This window comes from Schistocerca piceifrons, chromosome 1 (genome assembly GCF_021461385.2).
Source record: "Schistocerca piceifrons isolate TAMUIC-IGC-003096 chromosome 1, iqSchPice1.1, whole genome shotgun sequence".
NCBI classification, from domain to species: Eukaryota; Metazoa; Arthropoda; class Insecta; order Orthoptera; family Acrididae; genus Schistocerca; species Schistocerca piceifrons.
Window position 1 is genome coordinate 1,103,685,684 of NC_060138.1, and position 20,000 is coordinate 1,103,705,683.

Genomic DNA, 20,000 nt, shown 5'->3' on the forward strand with positions numbered 1-20,000 from the left:
AAAATGGTTCAAATGGCTCTGAGCACTATGGGACTTAACATCTGAGGTCATCAGTCTTCTTGAACTTACAAGGGGAGGCCACGACGTTTGGAACACGGATTTACTATAAACTCCGTACACTCGTAGTTCTCCATGAACACAACAAAATGTGTAAGCAGTAGCGCGTACTTCTCAAGCGTTACTGAGAAAATCGCAAGATAATTTCGGTCGTCGAATATATATATATATATATATATATATATATATATATATATATATATATATATATATATATATATGTGTGTGTGCGTGACCATTTTAACCATGAAGCGGCTACAGCGGATTGGTGCCGCTCTGTAATAAAAAAAAAAAAAATGAGTTAATGGATCAACAACGAATTGAAATGGGTGTCTTTCCACGTCCGTCCCGAGCAGATACAACGAACGAAAACGAACAAAATGAGATTAAAAAAAGCGTGTTCGGTCAGAGCATTAGCTACCCTTTCTAATAAAAAACTGAGCGAACGGATGAACGAACAAACAGAATGGGTGTTATCGGACGTCCGCCCTGAACAAATTCAACGGACAATATAGACCAATTTTTGTTTTTTAAAAAAAGTGTTTGGCGTTCAAGCCGTTGGATCACTGGATCGAGTTCTGCTCGTCAGTTTTTTTTATTTTTTATTTTCAACACAGTCATTTTCTTTACTATTTATATTACAATTGATATAACGGGAAAAATACGTGTAATAGGATGAACTTTTATTAAATTTACAATGTTATTTGGCAATCTACTAATTTTTATTATCACAAATAATATAATATTCATAACAATCGACTAGTAAAAGACCAAACGCATAAAGTGATACTGAAAATGTGTGCTTGTCCGTGTCTTCAAATCTGTTCGTATTTAATCGAAAGAGAACGAGAAATTGCTTCTTGGAAGACGCTATTAAAATACACTCGATACTGCAAAAACCAATTATCAGCGCCGATTTTTAAGGAAATACTGCTCTATGCATGGTTTGCTTCGAAACTATCGTCTGAAAGAGGGGTTTTTGAAAATGTTAACGAGGTTTGTTTTTCCACGGAAAACGTCAAAAGACCTCGTGTATGCGGAAACATAGCATTTATTCAATGCATCTGGTGCCGTTTAACTTTATGTTTTCCATCTTTTTACGAAAAATGTCACCCTGTAACTTGTACTCGTAATGTCGAAAGCGACGATTAATTGTACATCTTTCGAAAGCCGTCTGTGCCGGTCAAAACTTGGAGGTAACAAGTCGTTTCCGGCTCCTTCCAGGTGTAAAGGATTTCTCAAATCACGGACAAGCATTTACTTTCAGTATCACTTTATGCGTTTGGTCGTTTACTAGTCGACAGTTACGAATATTACATTATTTGTGATAGTAAAAATTAGTAGACTGCCAATAACATTGTAAATTTAATAAAAGTTCATCCAATTACACGTATTTTCCCCATTATATCAATTGTAATATAAATAATAAAGAAAATGACTCTGTTGAAAAAAAAAAAAAGCTGACGTACGGAACTCGATGCAGCGATCCAGCAGCTTGAACGCCAAACACTTTTCTTTTTTTTAGTTGTTCTATATTCTTCGTGGAATTTGTTCAGAGCGGACGTCTGATGCCGCTCATTCAGTTTGTTCGATGATCCGTTCGTTCAGTTTCTTTTATTATAAAGGGTAGCTAATGCTCTGACCGAACACGCTGAGCTACCCTGCCGGCACCAGTCGGCTGCACCCGCTTCATAGTTAAAATGGCCACGCACACATATATACATTCGAGGACCGAAATTATCTTGCGATTTTCTCAATAAGTCTTGAGAAGTACGCGCTACTGCTTACACATTTTGTTGTCCTCATGGAGTACTACGAGTGTACGAAGTTTGCAGTAAATCTGAGTTCCAAACGTCGTGGCCTCCCCTTGTTAGAACTAATTAAACCTAACTAACCTAAGGACATCAGACACATCCATGCCCGAGGCAGGATTCGAACCTGCGACCGTAGCAGCCGCGCGGTTCCGGACTGTAGCGCCTAGAACCGCTCGGCCACCGCGGCCGGCTGGCCATGTGCGCAAGGTGCTTTTTGACTAGAAACGTTTTATTTTAGACAAACCTTTGCATAGTGTGCTGTACTTTATCTTCTAGTATGACAACTCGACATTAAGTTCCAACTCACAATGAACACGTTTTGTAAGAAAAATTTTTGAGGTCCAGAAGATGACAGCTTAGCCTGTCGAAACCAGTTGTCGAAAATAAATAAGTATTTATGCGATCTAAGCTGTAGAAATTTTCTTACCAAGTAAAAGAGCTCTTTCCTTCTAGTTTCTCAAAATGAGAAATTTCAGTCTTGTTGTAACATGATTGATGATGCAAGGCTGCAACAGCATAAGTATTATCATGTGCACCTGAGTGTACTGAGCATTTACATGTTTTATGACAAGTATTTATTACCATTTATATGTTCACATGCTTACAATTTTTTTAGTCTTTCCACATCCATGACGATCATTTTGCTTAGGATCTATGTAGGTTAAATTAGAATATTTGTTTTTCATTGTAAATGTTTATTATGTATTCTTATTTTTCTGACATATTCTACATTCTGAAGGATGTCCTCACTACGGGTTAATTGGAACGAAAAGTACCTCTAATCTAATGTTGCCTTACGATGGTTGGATGTTCTTCATCGGCAGTGATGAGTCCACGTGTTTCCGTTTCTAGCTTTGCTCCTCTGTTTCGGGGACGCCCTGATCCACCCAGCACTCGTCCCTGGCTACTAGTTGGCTAAAACAGTCATCTGGTCTGGCTGCAATTCCGCTGCTGCCTCGGTTCGACAGCTTTCTGGATGGATGTGCGCAGTCGTAGAACCCAGCCAGTGGGGAGGCTTGCCATGTTCGAAATAAGAAGCTTCAAATCTATCCCTGAATGATTTTCACTTTCTCGACTTTCGCCTCGATTGTGATGTTTTCCTGCGATTGTCGGTTCTTCGCAGAGAGATGGTGTGCCACTTCAGAGTTGTTTGACCAGACTGGAAGCGCTTGTCACCTGACCATTGGGGCATATGACGACGCCTATCTGTAGCACACCATCACCAACTACGCATGTATTGTTTCAGCGTTGTTCCCCTTCAAATGCAGACAACGAATCCCGCACGATACTGCACTGTACTAATTGGCTGCGCCATTTTGTTTTGAGTTCTCTAGGACATTCTGCGGTATTGCGTCGCAAAGATTTCGATGTGTACCAAGACTACAGACAGATACCAGCAAACAAATGAAAATTATTTACGTAATTTTATGTTGTCCAGGTGATAATTAAAATTTACAACTACCCATCGTATAATCCATCAAATTCATTCTATCTTCTGCCGGCCGCGGTGGTCTCGCGGTTCTAGGCGCGCAGTCCGGAGCCGTGCGACTGCTACGGTCGCAGGTTCGAATCCTGCCTCGGGCATGGATGTGTGTGATGTCCTTAGGTTAGTTAGGTTTAAGTAGTTCTAAGTTCTAGGGGACTGATAACCACAGCAGTTGAGTCCCATAGTGCTCAGAGCCATTTGATTTTTTTCATTCTATCTTCTGCTTTAATTTCGCTGAAGATTATGCAGAAGTTGACTATAGGAACACCAACAAAATGCCTGTTATGCGGTGCCACCTTTTCACTTTCACTGTCACAGTCGGAGTTTACTAGCTTCTGATAACTTGGTAGCTCACTAACGCGTTGTCCTTCTCAGGGCTGAGCGAGCCTACCTCTTGTCCGTAGGGGCGACCGTTGATGTGTTGTTGCCTGCAGAGCGAAGCACTTCGTCGAGCTGCTGGTAGCACTGGCATGACGTGTAAAATACGCTTGTTTGCAGACTCGCTACTTGTAGCTTAGAAGTTCTGCTTGTGAGCAGCGTCAGCTGTTGTAATGCATGTGTGCTGCTGGGTGGTGGCTGCACACAGGAGAACGTACTACATTTTGCTGTCTCCTACCATACCCGCTCAAGTACGACGAAGTTACTGTGTGTGCACCCTAACTGAATGTCCGTTTACTGCTTTAGTTTGACGCCGTTCCCTCACCTCTGCTGTAGGGCTGCCAACATGAACTTCAAATTTTTCCGTTTGCGTCGCCCAGTATTTGTCCATTGCCTTGCTATATTGTTGTTGTGGTCATCAGTCCTGAGACTGGTTTGATGCAGCTCTCCATGCTAACCTATCCTGTGCAAGCTTCTTCATCTCCCAGTACCTACTGCAACCTACATCCTTCTGAATCTGCTTTGTGTGTGCATCTCTTGGTCTCCCTCTATGATTTTTACCCTCCACGCCGCCCTCCAGTGCTAAATTTGTGATCCCTTGATGCCTCAGAACATGTCCTACCAACCTGTCCTTTCTTCTTGTCAAGTTGTGCCACAAATTCCTCCCCAATTCTATTCGATACCTCCTCATTAGTTATGTGATCTACCCATCTAATCTTCAGCATTCTTCTGTAGCACCACACTTCGAAAGCTTCTGTTCTCTTCTTGTCTAAACTATTTATCGTCCATGTTTCACTTCCATACATGGCAACACTCCATACAAATACTTTCAGAAACGACTTCCTGACACTTAAATCTATACCCGATGTTAACACATTTCTCTTCTTCAGAAACGCTTTCCTTGCCATTGCCAGTTTACATTTTATATCCTCTCTACTCCGATCATCGTCAGTTATTTTGCTCCCCAAATAGCAAAACTCCTTTACTACTTTAAGTGTCTCATTTCCTAATCTAATACCCTCAGCATCACCCGACTTAATTTGACAACATTCCATTATCCTCATTTTGCTTTTGTTGATGTTCCTCTTATATCCTCCTTTCAAAACACTGTCCATTCCCTTCAACTGCTCTTCCAAATCGTTTGCTGTCTCTGACAGAATTACAATGTCATCGGCGAACCTCAAAGTTTTTATTTCTTCTCCATGGATACCTACTCCGAATTTTTCTTTTGTTTCCTTTACTGCTTGCTCAATATACAGATTGAATAACATCGGGGATAGGCTACAAAACTGTCTCACTCCCTTCCCAACCACTGCTTCCCTTTCATGTCCCTCGACACTTATAACTGCCATCTGGTTTCTGTAAAAATTGTAAATAGCCTTTCGCTTCCTGTATTTTAACCCTGCCACCTTCAGAATATTGTTATGGTATGTTAATAGCTGCTATGCCCTTAAGTGTAATTATTTGAAATTTTTTGTAGATGTGCTGTCAATGTTATACTGTGTGCGCTCCGAATACCAAAAAATAGAAAAAAAATGTGCAGCGCCACAACTGATTGACTTGAATCGTTGTCGTTTGACAATTGCAGGTGTATGATATTAGTGATGCTGCAAAAGGTATGCTTTGGCTTTATGTTGATCTGGAGGCCAAACCGCGAATAACATAAACTGACAGTGAAACAGAATTACCTAAAATATTCTGGTTTTATCCCCATACTTTACTTTTACGGTAAATCTTGCCCTCCTTACCTTTACTATTCTACTTGTGGAAGCCGTTGTCACAATCAAACACTATTGATTTCTCTGTGTGTGAATGTGAGTGGATCAATCAGCCGTCATTTAAGCTTCACTGACAAGGGGAACGCCTCAGACACGGCCAACTGAATCGGTTCAACATACAATATTGTAGTTGGGGCAACCACAGCTATGAGTATTCATCTTGGGTATTAATGACAGCTTCAGCTGTTTTTAGTCCTTTATTACTGGATCACTACCGGTTTCGTGGCACTAAATGCCATGTCTTCCGGTGAAAATATAATTAAAACATTAGAGCGGAAAAGCTCAGAATCTTTTTACCCAACATTCTGTTGTCTGTCAAAACAATACGGCGCAAAAAGACGGTATGTCATAGACTAAAATCTGCCAGTTTCCAATATATTTGATGGATCCAAAACATATCGGGCCATAGTGATAGCTTCTCCGATCTATACGGAACCGCGTACGGATAACGAATGTTGGGTAAAAAGATTCCGGGCTTCTCCTCTCCAGTGTTTTAATCACATGTTCACATGAAGATGTGACTTTTAGTGGCACGAAACCGGTAGTGATCCAATATTAAATGACTAAATACAGCCGAAGCGGTTATTAATACCCAAAATGATTCGACTCATATTTGGCAGGTCGCTTGTGTAAGAAAGACTCTACGATACAGCTTCAAATTTTGTGACTGTCGTCCTCAGTTGCGTATAATATCAAAACGAGTGTTCAGTTCCTAGTGCTGTGAAGTCTGAAAACAAAGTTTCAAGCGGCAGTTATAACAAGATGGACAGCGATAACAAAGGAAAGAAAAAACAACAAGTAGACCAACAGGCGCGAAATCTGCCACTGAAGATGATTTGCAAACAATAAAGGCGAAAAGTGTACGGCTCAAGAAATTGTTTCATTCAACTGTAATTAGACGCCCCCAAAATAAAAATTGGCAGTTACTGTAATACTCTAAGATATTTTGGCTCAACATCCCTCCGCTTTTGAGAAAACCACCTGTAAAGCTCACGACGCACAAGCAACTGAAAATTGCAGGGATCGATAGATAACTAGAAACTGAGCATTTTTCATCGTCATATGTGCAAACGCATATTGTCCTAGAAATCGAGGAAAGAAACTGCTACGACTGCCGCTTGTGTAACCATAAGGAAAACACTGTACAACGGAAGTGTCGGTGGTGTAGAAATTTGTATTTTTTCTGTGTCGAAACCGACAGGACTAGGAGGGTTAATAAAGTAAAGAATAAGGAATAACAACAACGTAAGCAAAGAAACTTCTCAAACGACCCGGGTCAGTAAAGAATTAAAATTTTAATCCTGTTCGCCTTACAATCGCTCTTTTACTCACTCTGTTACATGTCCTCACTTTCTTTCGAGTAACTACTTGGATTGTACTTGTCATACAAACATTCGAAGCAAATATATTCGCGGCACCAAGAATATCTAATGAATGCAATCTTCGCACAACTACATCGTTCCTTCCGAAGATTTGGCAGGAAACAGACTTGATTTACATTTAACAATATTTCTTTTTCGGAATTAATTTTAATAAGTACCACGCATGAGATAATATAGCCTGAATAATTGGTGCTTCAAATTTTAATTATTTACTAATACAAGTCGCTTGAGAAATTAATTTGCGTAATAATTTATTCGTCTGTTATTTATTCCTCATTGATTACCTTATTTACCCTCCTATTCCTACCAGTTTCGATACGGAAACAAATACAATTTTTTTAAAAAAAGCTAGAGCCTGTTTCATTTGAGAATCTAACACTATTTCTCTGATTCCCAACTAGATGACTTGGTTATTACGTCAGATTTTTCCTGTTTGGCATGTGAGCGGCAGCTCTAACGGTTTCTTTCCTCGATTTCTAGGAAAATGTGCCTTTGCGGACCCCACATATGATGAAAAATTACCTATCGATCCAGTCAACTTCGAGTCGATTGCGCAGCTTGAAGTTTAGGCTAGGTTTCCTCAAACCCGGAGGGATGTTGAGCCAAAATATCTTAGCAGTCTTTCATTTTAGGTTTTACAAAAGCGACGTGCCCAGTATGAGCCGAGTCGGTTGGCCGTCTCTGAGGCCTCCCCCTTGAAAGTGGAGGCTGCAGTTCATGTAGCGGAGTTGCACAATAGCGAGCAGCAGGTGGAACACTGGCTGCATTCTCATGACGTAAATCGTGGAGCGGTGAGGGAACCCCGAGTATCCGCTCTGGGCAAGGTCCTTCGGCGAATCGTTTGCCTTTGCCGCTTCCTTTCACAGGATTGCTCGAGGCATGTTGCAAATCTACCGGTGAAGCGTTGAAATCACTTCTGACGCCTTAGATGTACGGTATACATATTACGCGAGAGAACTTGCTGACCTTCTATTAGCAGTTTGTCATAGGTCCTTCGGCGAATCGTTTGCCTTTGCCGCTCGAGGAGTGTTGGAAATCTACCGGTGAAGCGTTGAAATCACTTCTGACACCTTAGATGTACGGTATACAGATTACACGAGAGAACTTGCTGTCTTTCCAGTAGCAGTTTGTCATAGGCCGCTGGAGCAGGGAAGCGTTCTAAGCGATTACAGAAGGACAACGGTTCAAATCCGCGCCAGGCCATCCAGATTTAGGTTTTCCATGATTTCCCGAAATCGCTGCAGGCAAATTCTGGGATGGTTCCTCTGAAAGGGCAGGGCCGATTTCCTTCCCCATCCTTGACATATTCCGAGTTTGTAGTTCGTTTCTGGAAAAGGGGGCTTGTCAGTTCCATTTTCAAGAATAGTTGTCGTGTGCACAGACCTGTAGGCCTATACCATTGACGCTGTTGTAGGATTATGCAACTTGTTTTATGCGCAAGCATTATGATCTTTTTTTGAGACCAAGAATCTCCTCTGTGAGGACCAACATGGATTCCACAACTAAGGACCATCTGAAACTCAACTCGCGTTGTATGTCCACCAGACCCAGGCGGCAGTCGATAAGGACGGCCAAGCTGACATCGTATTCCTTGCGTTCTGAAAGGCGTTAGAAACAATTCCGTACTATACTACTGCCAAATTGAGGATAGACTGACAGTCTGGAGATGAATTAAATAGATAAGAGAACCTACTGGATTGGAAGACTTATCATCACCATTATCGCGATCATGCTGTGCATTTTCTCGCCTCTGGAATGGTCTGTTTGTATCGCAAGCCTTTCCATCTTCTGCATTCTTCCCACTACCTCTCTGTCGCCATTCTGGGCTAATTTTCTTCTGACTTCCGAATACTTCCCTCCACTGCTTCTAGCCCTTTCATCCCTTGGCTTTCCCCTTCCTCTCTTGCCCATAACCTTCATCTAGCGACTCTTTCTAGTTCACGTCTTCTCATCCACTCTCTTCACGTGCCCATATCATCTTAATCTGCTTTCCACAAAGTTATCATTTAGAGTTTGCTCATATCTTATCTGCCTAGCCGTTTCATTTCTCATCATTTACTGTCTTGTTACACTTATTCGACTAGTTCAAAACGTCTCCACGCTCGCACCTTCCGTTTTTCACTTTCCTTCACGACCAACGTTTGTACAGCGAGGTATTTCCAACAGACATTAATTAAAATTAAATGGAAGCAGGCGAAACATCCAACTAGGTGAAATGGTGTAACGTAGGTCAGGGAAGTTCTTTGACTGTTTCCGGGAGGTATGAAATGTGGGTAGATCACATTAGGAAACACGCAATGGTGATATGGATGCAGATATATGAAGTGAGTATTGCACTGAATAGTGTGGTGGTAGCCTTCATTCAGTAGTGAATGTCGAATGGTTGATGACTAAAATGATTGATGATAATATTCGTTAAGTACGACTGCTCTATCAGGTCGTAATAAGAAACACAATAAAATTCTAAGCTCTGAGACTGGGGCTTTCACTTACAGATTTAATAAAAAAAACGGACTACTGTTCATAAGATATGTGTCGTTCAGTGTTTCTGTTTACGGATTCGTAAAAAAATGGTGTTGTGATCCTCAATACGAAGGTGCAGCTTATCGCGTTAGTCTATCCTGTTTAAGCCTCTTCATTTCTGCGTAGCTACTGCAACATACGTTCATTTCAACATGTTTATATTAAAGCCATGATATCGTCTACAATTTGTGCCACCAAATTTGTCTCTGTTATCAAATTCACAACTACACGATGCCTCATCGTTTCATTTTCATTGCATTCATCACGCCTTTCACTGCAGTCTTTTCTCTAAGCAGTTCGTGTGGTCTCCTGTCTCTCTCAGTTATTCCCAACATGCACTTCTCAGTTACTCGCTCAGAAAGGCTCAATTTTTGAATTAATTTCACGTTAAGTGCTCAGTTTCACTGTCATTTGTCAGAAGAGTTCACACGCAATGATTGAAAACTTTCCGTCTCAGAGATGCCGGAAGCTTTCATTTTCATTTAGCGTGCCAAAAGCACGTCGGAACTCTTTTCCTTTTCGTTTCATCCAAATACCCTAAATACAAAAACTCGCCAACTTGATTTATGATTTAATAGTTTAGTTGTGCTATTTCTTGTTCGATGTTTTGAGTATACGCTGTTCCAGTACTGTGTATTTTTTCGATGGGAATGACTATTACTTTTGTAACTGAATTCTATTATTATTATTTATTTCTATTCATTATTTACTAAAATGACTCAACCGTGCTGTTCAAAGGAATTGTGAGGCTAAAATGCTTACACAAGTTTCATTGGATCCACACAAAGCACAACAAGCTCAAAATTAACTGCTAAATCGCATTCTTGTATTTGAAAGCAACGTAAACATTTAGGTAACCTAAATGTGGTGCCATGAAGCACTACATATCTCAAAACAAAATGTTTACACTGACGTTCCTTCGGTTCCTTTGTTGACTACCGAAGATGCCTAATACACTTAGGTGAAATAACAAGGTAAAAGACTTTGAGCTAGCAACTGAGGAAGAATCACTGCAACTATGAACATTATTTTTATGTTATTGCAACTGATTTTACGGACTACGGCAAAAGTAAAGATAACGTACTGGTGTTACAAAACAGCTTTTGCCCCTTTTATATACTACTATACTCATCAGTGTAAATGTACCATTAATATATGGAAGCGCATAATTATGTTAAACGACTTGTAAAGGTCTCTTTTTTCAGTCATTATAACATTCCGTGCAAATAATCTAAAGCAAATGCAACTTCATAAATGAGAAATATTTTATGCAGCTACGCAAATGAGCAGGTGGTGTGTCTTGTTTTAGGTGTGGGAGATTTTGGTTCTGTATCTGTGCCAATTTGTGCGTAAATTTTCATGCTAACTTGTGAACGCCAAATTTTACTATGGAATAAATTTAGACAGCTAGTGATACTTCCGTCTTGTATATATCTATTGAAATCAGTCCCAAGTAAATACAACCATCGTATCTTCGCGGAATAACGAAATTACCATATTTTGTATGTCCCGTGTGCCAGAATACAAACAGCGTGATGCCAAAACTGAGACAAGTATGTGTTCTGTTTAATTTGTCATGTGCGTGGCTCACTAACACGAGTGACACATTTTTCAGACAGAGTGTTTACCACTAACGGACGGTCATATCGAACGTGATTTCGACTCATGGTACTTATGAAGCGGCAAATATTCTCTTTGAAGTAAATTGTCTGTTCCCTGCTTAAGCAATCTGCCGTTCCTCCGAGATAACGATGCAATATCATTATTAGAGATTGCAAGATTAGACAAAGATAATAAAATAATTAACGACTAATAATCAAGCTATTACGGACATACATGGCACAATTTTGTTGATTCGAACTCTGAAAATATGACAGGAAATTAGCTGTGCGATGAAATTTTTTGAAGATTTAATATCACATAAGGAGTTTTGCGACTGGATATTGTCTGTGCCTGATGAGGGTTTCAATTTCATTAGTAAAATTCTTAAATCGTCGCGGTGTCTTCCAGGATCGATCGCATGTATTAAACCATGCGTCTACATAATTTTCTTTATCCAGCTAGATCGGTATTCATGGACGTCAGCAGAAAAGTTTGCGCGGGGGAATAGGGGGGGGGGGGGGGGGGGCAAGGTTCAAAAATTATCAGTTTTGACATAAATGAGTTTGTCCGTTTTGAGACATGTCGTGCCTCAACAACTAAATTTTACAGGCGACGCGAAAATCTTATTGTATCCCAGAGAATTGCTTTTTATTACTCACTTCTAGAAGTATCTAAGAATTCTGCATCGTATAAAATATCTGTAGTCCACATTCCAGGCTGGCACTCTCCATCACTACCAATTCGCTTTGTGGATGCTAACGTCAGTATTCCTGAAATAATTTTCGAATATAGAGAATTGGAAACATCCATCTGACGGATTAAATGTCCCTCTAGTGAGAGGACTGGACAGTATACGGCGCTTCTGGCTTATGATTAATCCGTACGCATATATTTGAAGACCGCACCAACTTTGCTAACAAGATCGTGGTTGATAAACTGATAGCGAAATTGCCCTTTGTTTTTGGTGGTGACAGAAAACTTTTGGAATGGCTAATAAATCTGTGGTCGTGTCTTCTTTTCTCAACATTTTAGAGATAAAAGCGTAATTTTATTTGCAGCTTGACAGATTCCATTGATTTGAAGCATGCCATAATTTCTTTTGGGTATGTTTGCGTTTTATGTTTATTTTCTGTACGTCCTCTTTCGGACTTTTTTGTTACATTCTCGTGTTATTTTCTTCGATCCTAGGTCAAAGTCGCTGCGAATTTGTTGCATGCGTCCATGACGCCTGCAACTATTAATTTTTATTTTATTTTTGTACTGTGTACATTTTCGGCCTTAGGCCTTTTCCAGGATGGATGCGATTCTTAACTCTTTGATGATAAAATACCTACGATGGCAAATATTTAATATTAATAGAAGGCGTCAATACGTTCCATCAGAAATATTTAATCATAAAAGGACTAAGAAACGTATCCTGGTACTTGAAAATGGTCTAGCGCCGAAACTGTGCAACAGTGCAAGATTAAATTAATCATTAACAGTTTTAGGCATCCTAGAGTCGTTAAAAACCCTTATGTTCTTCTAAGAATCTACTTTTGTCTGTAATGCGAATGACAGCAATGTCATGTGACTATCACTAACAATAACAACGAAGGTACAAGTCTACAGGGTGTTACAAAAAGGAACGGCCAAACTTTCGGGAAACATTCCTCACACACAAAGAAAGAAAATATGTTATGTGGACATGTGTCCGGAAACGCTTACTTTCCATGTTAGAGCTTATTTTATTACTTCTCTTCAAATCACATTAATCATGGAATGGAAACACACAGCAACAGAACGTACCAGCGTGACTTCAAACACTTACAGGAAATGTTCAAAATGTCCTCCGTTAGCGAGGACACATGCAGCCACCCTCCGTCGCATGGAATCCCTGATGCGCTGATGCAGCCCTGGAGAGTGGCGTATTGTATCACAGCCGTCCACAATACGAGCACAAAGAGTCTCTACATTTGGTACCGGGTTTGCGTAGACAAGAGCTGCCCCCATAAATGAAAGTCAAGAGGGTTGAGGTCAGGAGAGCGCGGAGGCCATGGAATTGGTCCGCCTCTACCAATCCATCGGTCACCGAATCTGTTGTTGAGAAACGTTCGAACACTTCGACTGAAATGTGCAGGAGCTCCATCGTGCTTGAACCACATGTTGTGTCGTATTTGTAAAGGCACATGTTCTAGCAGCACAGGTAGAGTATCCCGTATGAAATCATGATAACGTGTTCCATTGAGCGTAGGTGGAATAACATGGGGCCCAATCAAGACATCACCAACAATGCCTGCCCAAACGTTCACAGAAAATCTGTGTTGATGACGTGATTGCACAATTGCGTGCGGATTCTCGTCAGCCCACACATGTTGATTGTGAAAATATACAATTTGATCACGTTGGAATGAAGCCTCGTCCGTGAATAGAACATTTGCACTGAAATGAGGATTGACACATTGTTGGATGAACCGTTCGCAAAGTGTACCCGTGGAGGCCAATCAGCTGCTGATAGTGCCTGCACACTCTGTACATGGTACGGAAACAACTGGTTCTCCCGTAGCACTCTCCATACAGTGACGTGGTCAACGTTACCTTGTACAGCAGCAACTTCTCTAACGCTGACATTGGGGTTATCGTCAACTGCACGAAGAATTGCCTTGTCCATTGCAGGTGTACTCGTCGTTCTAGGTCTTCCCCAGTCGCGAGTCATAGACTGGAATGTTCCGTGCTTCCTAAGACACCGATCAATTGCTTCGAACGTCTTCCTGTCGGGACACCTTCGTTCTGGAAATCTGTCTCGATACAAACGTACCGCGCCACGGCTATTGCCCCGTGCTAATCCATACATCAAATGGGAATCTGCCAACTCCGCATTTGTAAACATTGCACTGACTGCAAAACCACGTTCGTGATGAACACTAATCTGTTGATGCTACGTACTGATGTGCTTGATGCTAGTACTGTAGAGCAATGAGTCGCATGTCAACACAAGCACCGAAGTCAACATTACCTTCCTTCAATTGGGCCAACTGGCGGTGAATCGAGGAAGTACAGTACATACTGACGAAACTAAAATGAGCTCTTTTCTTTATTTGTGTGTGAGGAATGTTTCCTGAAAGTTTGGCCGTACCTTTTTGTAACACCCTGTATATCGCGATATTATCAGCTTGTAAACCTCGTATTGTTTATTATAATCATAGCATGGCGTAATACATCTGTAGTCACGTAAATGAGAAAGTTACTGTTTGTCAGCCAACTGTATATAGCCAACAATTTCGTGTAGTTCAGTAGTCTGGTGCAAGTCTTTCAACTGGGCGCCTCTTTGGCAACATGTGTGTCTCTAACCCAACCTAGTAGCCCAAGCGGGGAAAGCGGACACACTTTCTAACGTCGGATTCGGACCACGTTTCGTTCCTAGCGAATCTTCACATCACTGAGAGGTGCAGTTTAGCTTAAAGGCAGGCGGAAACATTTCATTGATTCCACCGGGATTCGAGTCCGCGACCTGTCGCGCTTTACCACTACTCCACGGAGGCCGGCAGATGCAGCTGACTTATTGACGGCCTTCACTGAACCTTGATCGCTACCTGAAGTAAACTTGTAGTTAATGCGAAGATAGTGCCAGTGGGCCGTGAATACTGAAGCAATTGCAGCAAACGCTGATACCATCGAAAGCCCAACTGGTGCGACTCATTGTCGAGTTATCATTTCTACTGTAATTTCTCTTCCATTCTACCTAACAAGGCCAAGTTCGTATCTGCTCGTCCTACGCCGCTAGGAACGTATGAAGTGTAGCGCGCAGCTATTATTTGAACAAGTGTTTACTGATACGACAACAAGTTCGGTGAAAAGCACGCTACTAACATTACTGTATATGTGTGTTGTCAGTCCTACAGTGTCTATTTTCTCTCTTTTTTTACAACGGTGTGGACAAAGATTTTTCACTTTAATTTGTACTGTTATTAGCGAACTTCTCAGTTATTGTATGCTGTCATGTATCTCCGAATGACTTGTTGTTGTTGTGGACTTCAGTCCTGAGACTGGTTTGACGCAGCTCTCCATGCTACTCTATCCTGTCCAAGCTTCTTCATCTCCCATTACGTACTGCAGCCCACATCCTTCTGAATCTGCTTAGTGTATTCATCTCTTGGTCTCCCTCTACGATTTTTACCCTCCACGCTGCCCTCCAATGCTAAATTTGTGATCCCTTGATGCCTCAAACATGTCCTACCAACAGGTCCCTTCTTTTTGTCAAGTTGTGCCACAAACTCCTCTTCTCCCCAATTCTACACTCCTGGAAATGGAAAAAAGAACACATTGACACCGGTGTGTCAGACCCACCATACTTGCTCCGGACACTGCGAGAGGGCTGTACAAGCAATGATCACACGCACGGCACAGCGGACACACCAGGAACCGCGGTGTTGGCCGTCGAATGGCGCTAGCTGCGCAGCATTTGTGCACCGCCGCCATCAGTGTCAGCCAGTTTGCCGTGGCATACGGAGCTCCATCGCAGTCTTTAACACTGGTAGCATGCCGCGACAGCGTGGACGTGAACCGTATGTGCAGTTGACGGACTTTGAGCGAGGGCGTATAGTGGACATGCGGGAGGCCGGGTGGACGTACCGCCGAATTGCTCAACACGTGGGGCGTGAGGTCTCCACAGTACATCGATGTTGTCGCCAGTGGTCGGCGGAAGGTGCACGTGCCCGTCGACCTGGGACCGGACCGCAGCGACGCACGGATGCACGCCAAGACCGTAGGATCCTACGCACTGCCGTAGGGGACCGCACCGCCACTTCCCAGCAAATTAGGGACACTGTTGCTCCTGGGGTATCGGCAAGGACCATTCGCAATCGTCTCCATGAAGCTGGGCTACGGTCCCGCACACCGTTAGGCTGTCTTCCGCTCACGCCCCAATATCGTGCAGCCCGCCTCCAGTGGTGTCGCGACAGGCGTGAGTGGAGGGACGAATGGAGACGTGTCGTCTTCAGCGATGAGAGTCGCTTCTGCCTTGGTGCCAATGATGGTCGTATGCGTGTTTGGCGCCGTGCAGGTGAGCGCCACACTCAGGACTGCATACGACCGAGGCACACAGGGCCAACACCCGGCATCATGGTGTGGGGAGCGATCTCCTACACTGGCAGTACACCACTGGTGATCGTCGAGGGGACACTGAATAGTGCACGGTACATCCAAACCGTCATCGAACCCATCGTTCTACCATTCCTAGACCGGCAAGGGAACTTGCTGTTCCAACAGGACAATGCACGTCCGCACTATCCCGTGCCACCCAACGTGCTCTAGAAGGTGTAAGTCAACTACCCTGGCCGGCAAGATCTCCGGATCTGTCCCCCATTGAGCATGTTTGGGACTGGATGAAGCGTCGTCTCACGCGGTCTGCACGTCCAGCACGAACGCTGGTCCAACTGAGGCGCCAGGTGGAAATGGCATGGCAAGCCGTTCCACAGGACTACATCCAGCATCTCTACGATCGTCTCCACGGGAGAATAGTAGCCTGCATTGCTGCGAAAGGTGGATATACACTGTACTAGTGCCGACATTGTGCATGCTCTGTTGCCTGTGTCTATGTGCCTGTGGTTCTGTCAGTGTGATCATGTGATGTATCTGACCCCAGGAATGTGTCAATAAAGTTTCCCCTTCCTGGGACAATGAATTCACGGTGTTCTTATTTCAATTTCCAGGAGTGTATTCAGTACCTCCTCATTAGTTATGTGATATACCCATCTAATCTTCAGCATTCTTCTGTAGCACCACATTTCGAAAGCTTCTATTCTCTTCTTGTCCAAACTATTTATAGTCCATGTTTCACTTCCATACGTGGTTACACTCCATACAAATACTTTCAGAAACGACTTTCTGACACTTAAATCTATACTCGATGTTAACAAATTTCTCTTCTTCAGAAACGCTTTCCTTGCCATTGCCAGTCTACATTTTATATACTCTCTACTTCGACCACCATCAGTTATTTTACTCCCTAAATAGCAAAACTCCTTTACTACTTTAAGTGTCTCATTTCCTAATCTAATTCCCTCAGCATCACCCGATTTAATTTGACTACATTCCATTATCCTCGTTTTGCTTTTGTTGATGTTCATCTTATATCCTCCTTTCAAGACACTGTCCATTCCGTTCAACTGCTCTTCTAAGTCCTTTGCTGTCTCTGACAGAATTACAATGTCATCGGCTAACCTCAAAGTTTTTAGTTCTTCTCCATGAATTTTAATATCTACTCCAAATTTTTCATTTGTTTCCTTTACTGCTTGCCCAATATACAGATTGAATAACATCGGGGAGAGGCTACAACCCTGTCTCACTCCCTTCCCAACCACTGCTTCCCTTTCATGCCCCTCGACTCTTGTAACTGCCAACTGGTTCCTGTACAAATTGTAAATAGCCTTTCGCTCCCTGTTTTTTACCCCTGCCACCTTCAGAATTTGAAAGAGAGTATTCCAGTTAACATTGTCTAAAGCTTTCTCTAAGTCTACCGAATGATTTACAATGTGAATAAGCAGTCGATCCTCTGTGGATGCGCAATTCAATTCGTCGTACAATATTAGCGTTCAACTAGTTTCCAAAAGCCAAACTCTTTGAGTTGAATGTCTTCAACTATATAGCCATTCACATTTCTCAACCGAAATTTCTCGTTTCACTATAACTGATCCAATTCAGCCTTTGACGTTCTCTGTTTCGATTTCGGTATTGTTACGAGATTTACAAAATTACACTGCTGGGCATGAAGACTGCAACACCGGGAAGAATACCACATAACGAAATACGTTAAATGTATTTACATTTGCGAATATGGGCAACCATCATGCATTCATATCCAAAGGAATTTTGCATCATAAATCGAAGCAACATAGGCACAGCAATATCGTATTTATTCGCCGACACCGGCCAAGCGACTTCCAAGTAAAATGTTTCTCCTGTACGGAAATATATAGCAATACACATAGGCGTACAGGCTGTAGACGCATCGTTGACGACATATGGATGAGAGTGGGCGGAGTCGTGCACGGATAGTTAAATAGTAAAACGACCGCTCAAGATAAGCGGGATATCCGCGATCGAGTCCCAGTCCAACACAAATTTTCATTGTCGTCATTCTGTTCTACAGCTGATGGTTGTCCATATTCGCAATCGCGAATTCATTTCATTTATATGCTGTTCATGGTGACAGTCTCCGTCCTCCTGAGAACAGAAGTAAGAAACTGTGGATGGTTTGGTATGTGTTGTTGGACGGTCCAGAACCAGGTACCCCTCTGCTGGCGCAATTGCCTATTGTATAGCATTAACCTATGCTGTCTAAATCGACAGTACGAACGCTTAAGGACTGAAGTAGTTGCAAATAAAAAAATAGTGACTCAATGGAAGGACAGAAGACTGGATTACAAAAGCAAATGTTATAATTACACCCTTTCGTGCTGAGCAACGTATGGCAGAAAGGAATGTTTACCGTGAGTGCCAGTGTAGGAAGGAACGAAGAACGATATGTTCCGGTTCAGAACAGACAAGTTCATTTCAGATGCGCCTGTCTTTTAAACTGTACGTCACACACACCACCAGGAAAACTTTTTCATTCACACTGTGCTAGCGTTGCAGCCACGAAAATGCGAACAGGTCGAAAAATAACGGAAAAAATACCATTTCGGAATTTTTCAGATTAATTTTCACTCAGGATCTGTATTGTAATATACGTAAAGTACTAAACTCATAAAAAAGCACGCCGGCCGAAGTGGCCGTGCGGTTAAGGGCGCTGCAGTCCGGAACCGCAAGACCGCTACGGTCGCAGGTTCGAATCCTGCCTGGGGCATGGATGTTTGTGATTTCCTTAGGTTAGTTAGGTTTAACTAGTTCTAAGTTCTAGGGGACTAATGACCTCAGCAGTTGAGTCCCATAGTGTTCAGAGCCATTTGAACCATAAAAAAGCACAATGAAAGCCATTAAATGCGATCGTAAAATAATTTGAATTTTACGTCACAGATTGGGATACAAAAATGTTGATATGTCAACCAACAAGCTTTTTTTTTTTAATTTCGACTGCCGGCCGCGGTGGTCTTGCGGTTCTAGGCGCTGCAGTCCGGAATGGCGGGACTGCTACGGTCGCAGGTTCGAATCCTGCCTCGGGCATGGATGTGTGTGATGTCTTTAGGTTAGTTAGGTTTAAGTAGTTCTAAGTTCTAGGGGACTGATGACCTAAGATGTTAAGTCCCATAGTGCTCAGAGCCATTTGAACCATTTAATTTCGACTGAAAAAAAGCGATCTTAAGAAAGTAAAAATTCCACTACTCGTTATTTCATCGGATAGTTACAACAAGAAACTGAGCTACCATGTATCAATTTGGAAATTTGAAAAAAAAGTGACTACGTCATTAAGCTATCACACTTTACCGCACAGCTGAACAGGAGGCGTGAAAACCTCAGCTTCGGGTACAGCTTTAACTTCGTTGGTTGCTACGGTTGCAATTGATAACTTGTGTATTTTCTCACTTACTCGTGGGCCGAAAATCATACACAATACCTTAAAATATGAGGCTGGTACATAAACTGAAAAATAAATGCCATTGATTTCCGGTATTAATGTGATATTGGAAATTAGTCGCTGTTTCACTCGCGCGCCGCATGCTTAATTACCAGCCTCTCAAACCATCAAATTATTTCAATTTCGCGAAAAACGACCTTGTGAAGCAAAAACATGTTCGAGTAATTTTTCACTCATTCGTTGTAACAGCAACAGGAAATTGATCCACATTGTTTTAATTCCGGATTATCTAAAATCTAACTATATAATTAAGGAGTCACGCCTTCCTGTGTTGCTTTAGTTCGACAGGTTTCGATCTGTAATATCTGATCCCTAGGGACAAGTTTGGTTTATCACTGGCGCCAAAGCAACTGTGTCTTTGGTTATGAATTTGTCATATACTACTACTGACTTGTGGCTGTGTCGAACACGTAGTAAGTGACCTGA

At 42.2% G+C, this 20,000-nt stretch overlaps 1 protein-coding gene across 1 annotated transcript in view; it reads right to left on the reverse strand.

Annotated features, from left to right (window-relative positions):
• The window catches only part of LOC124798820 (putative inorganic phosphate cotransporter), a 220,710-nt gene that overhangs the window by 200,192 nt on the left and 518 nt on the right, over positions 1-20,000 (reverse strand). The window lies entirely within an intron of this gene.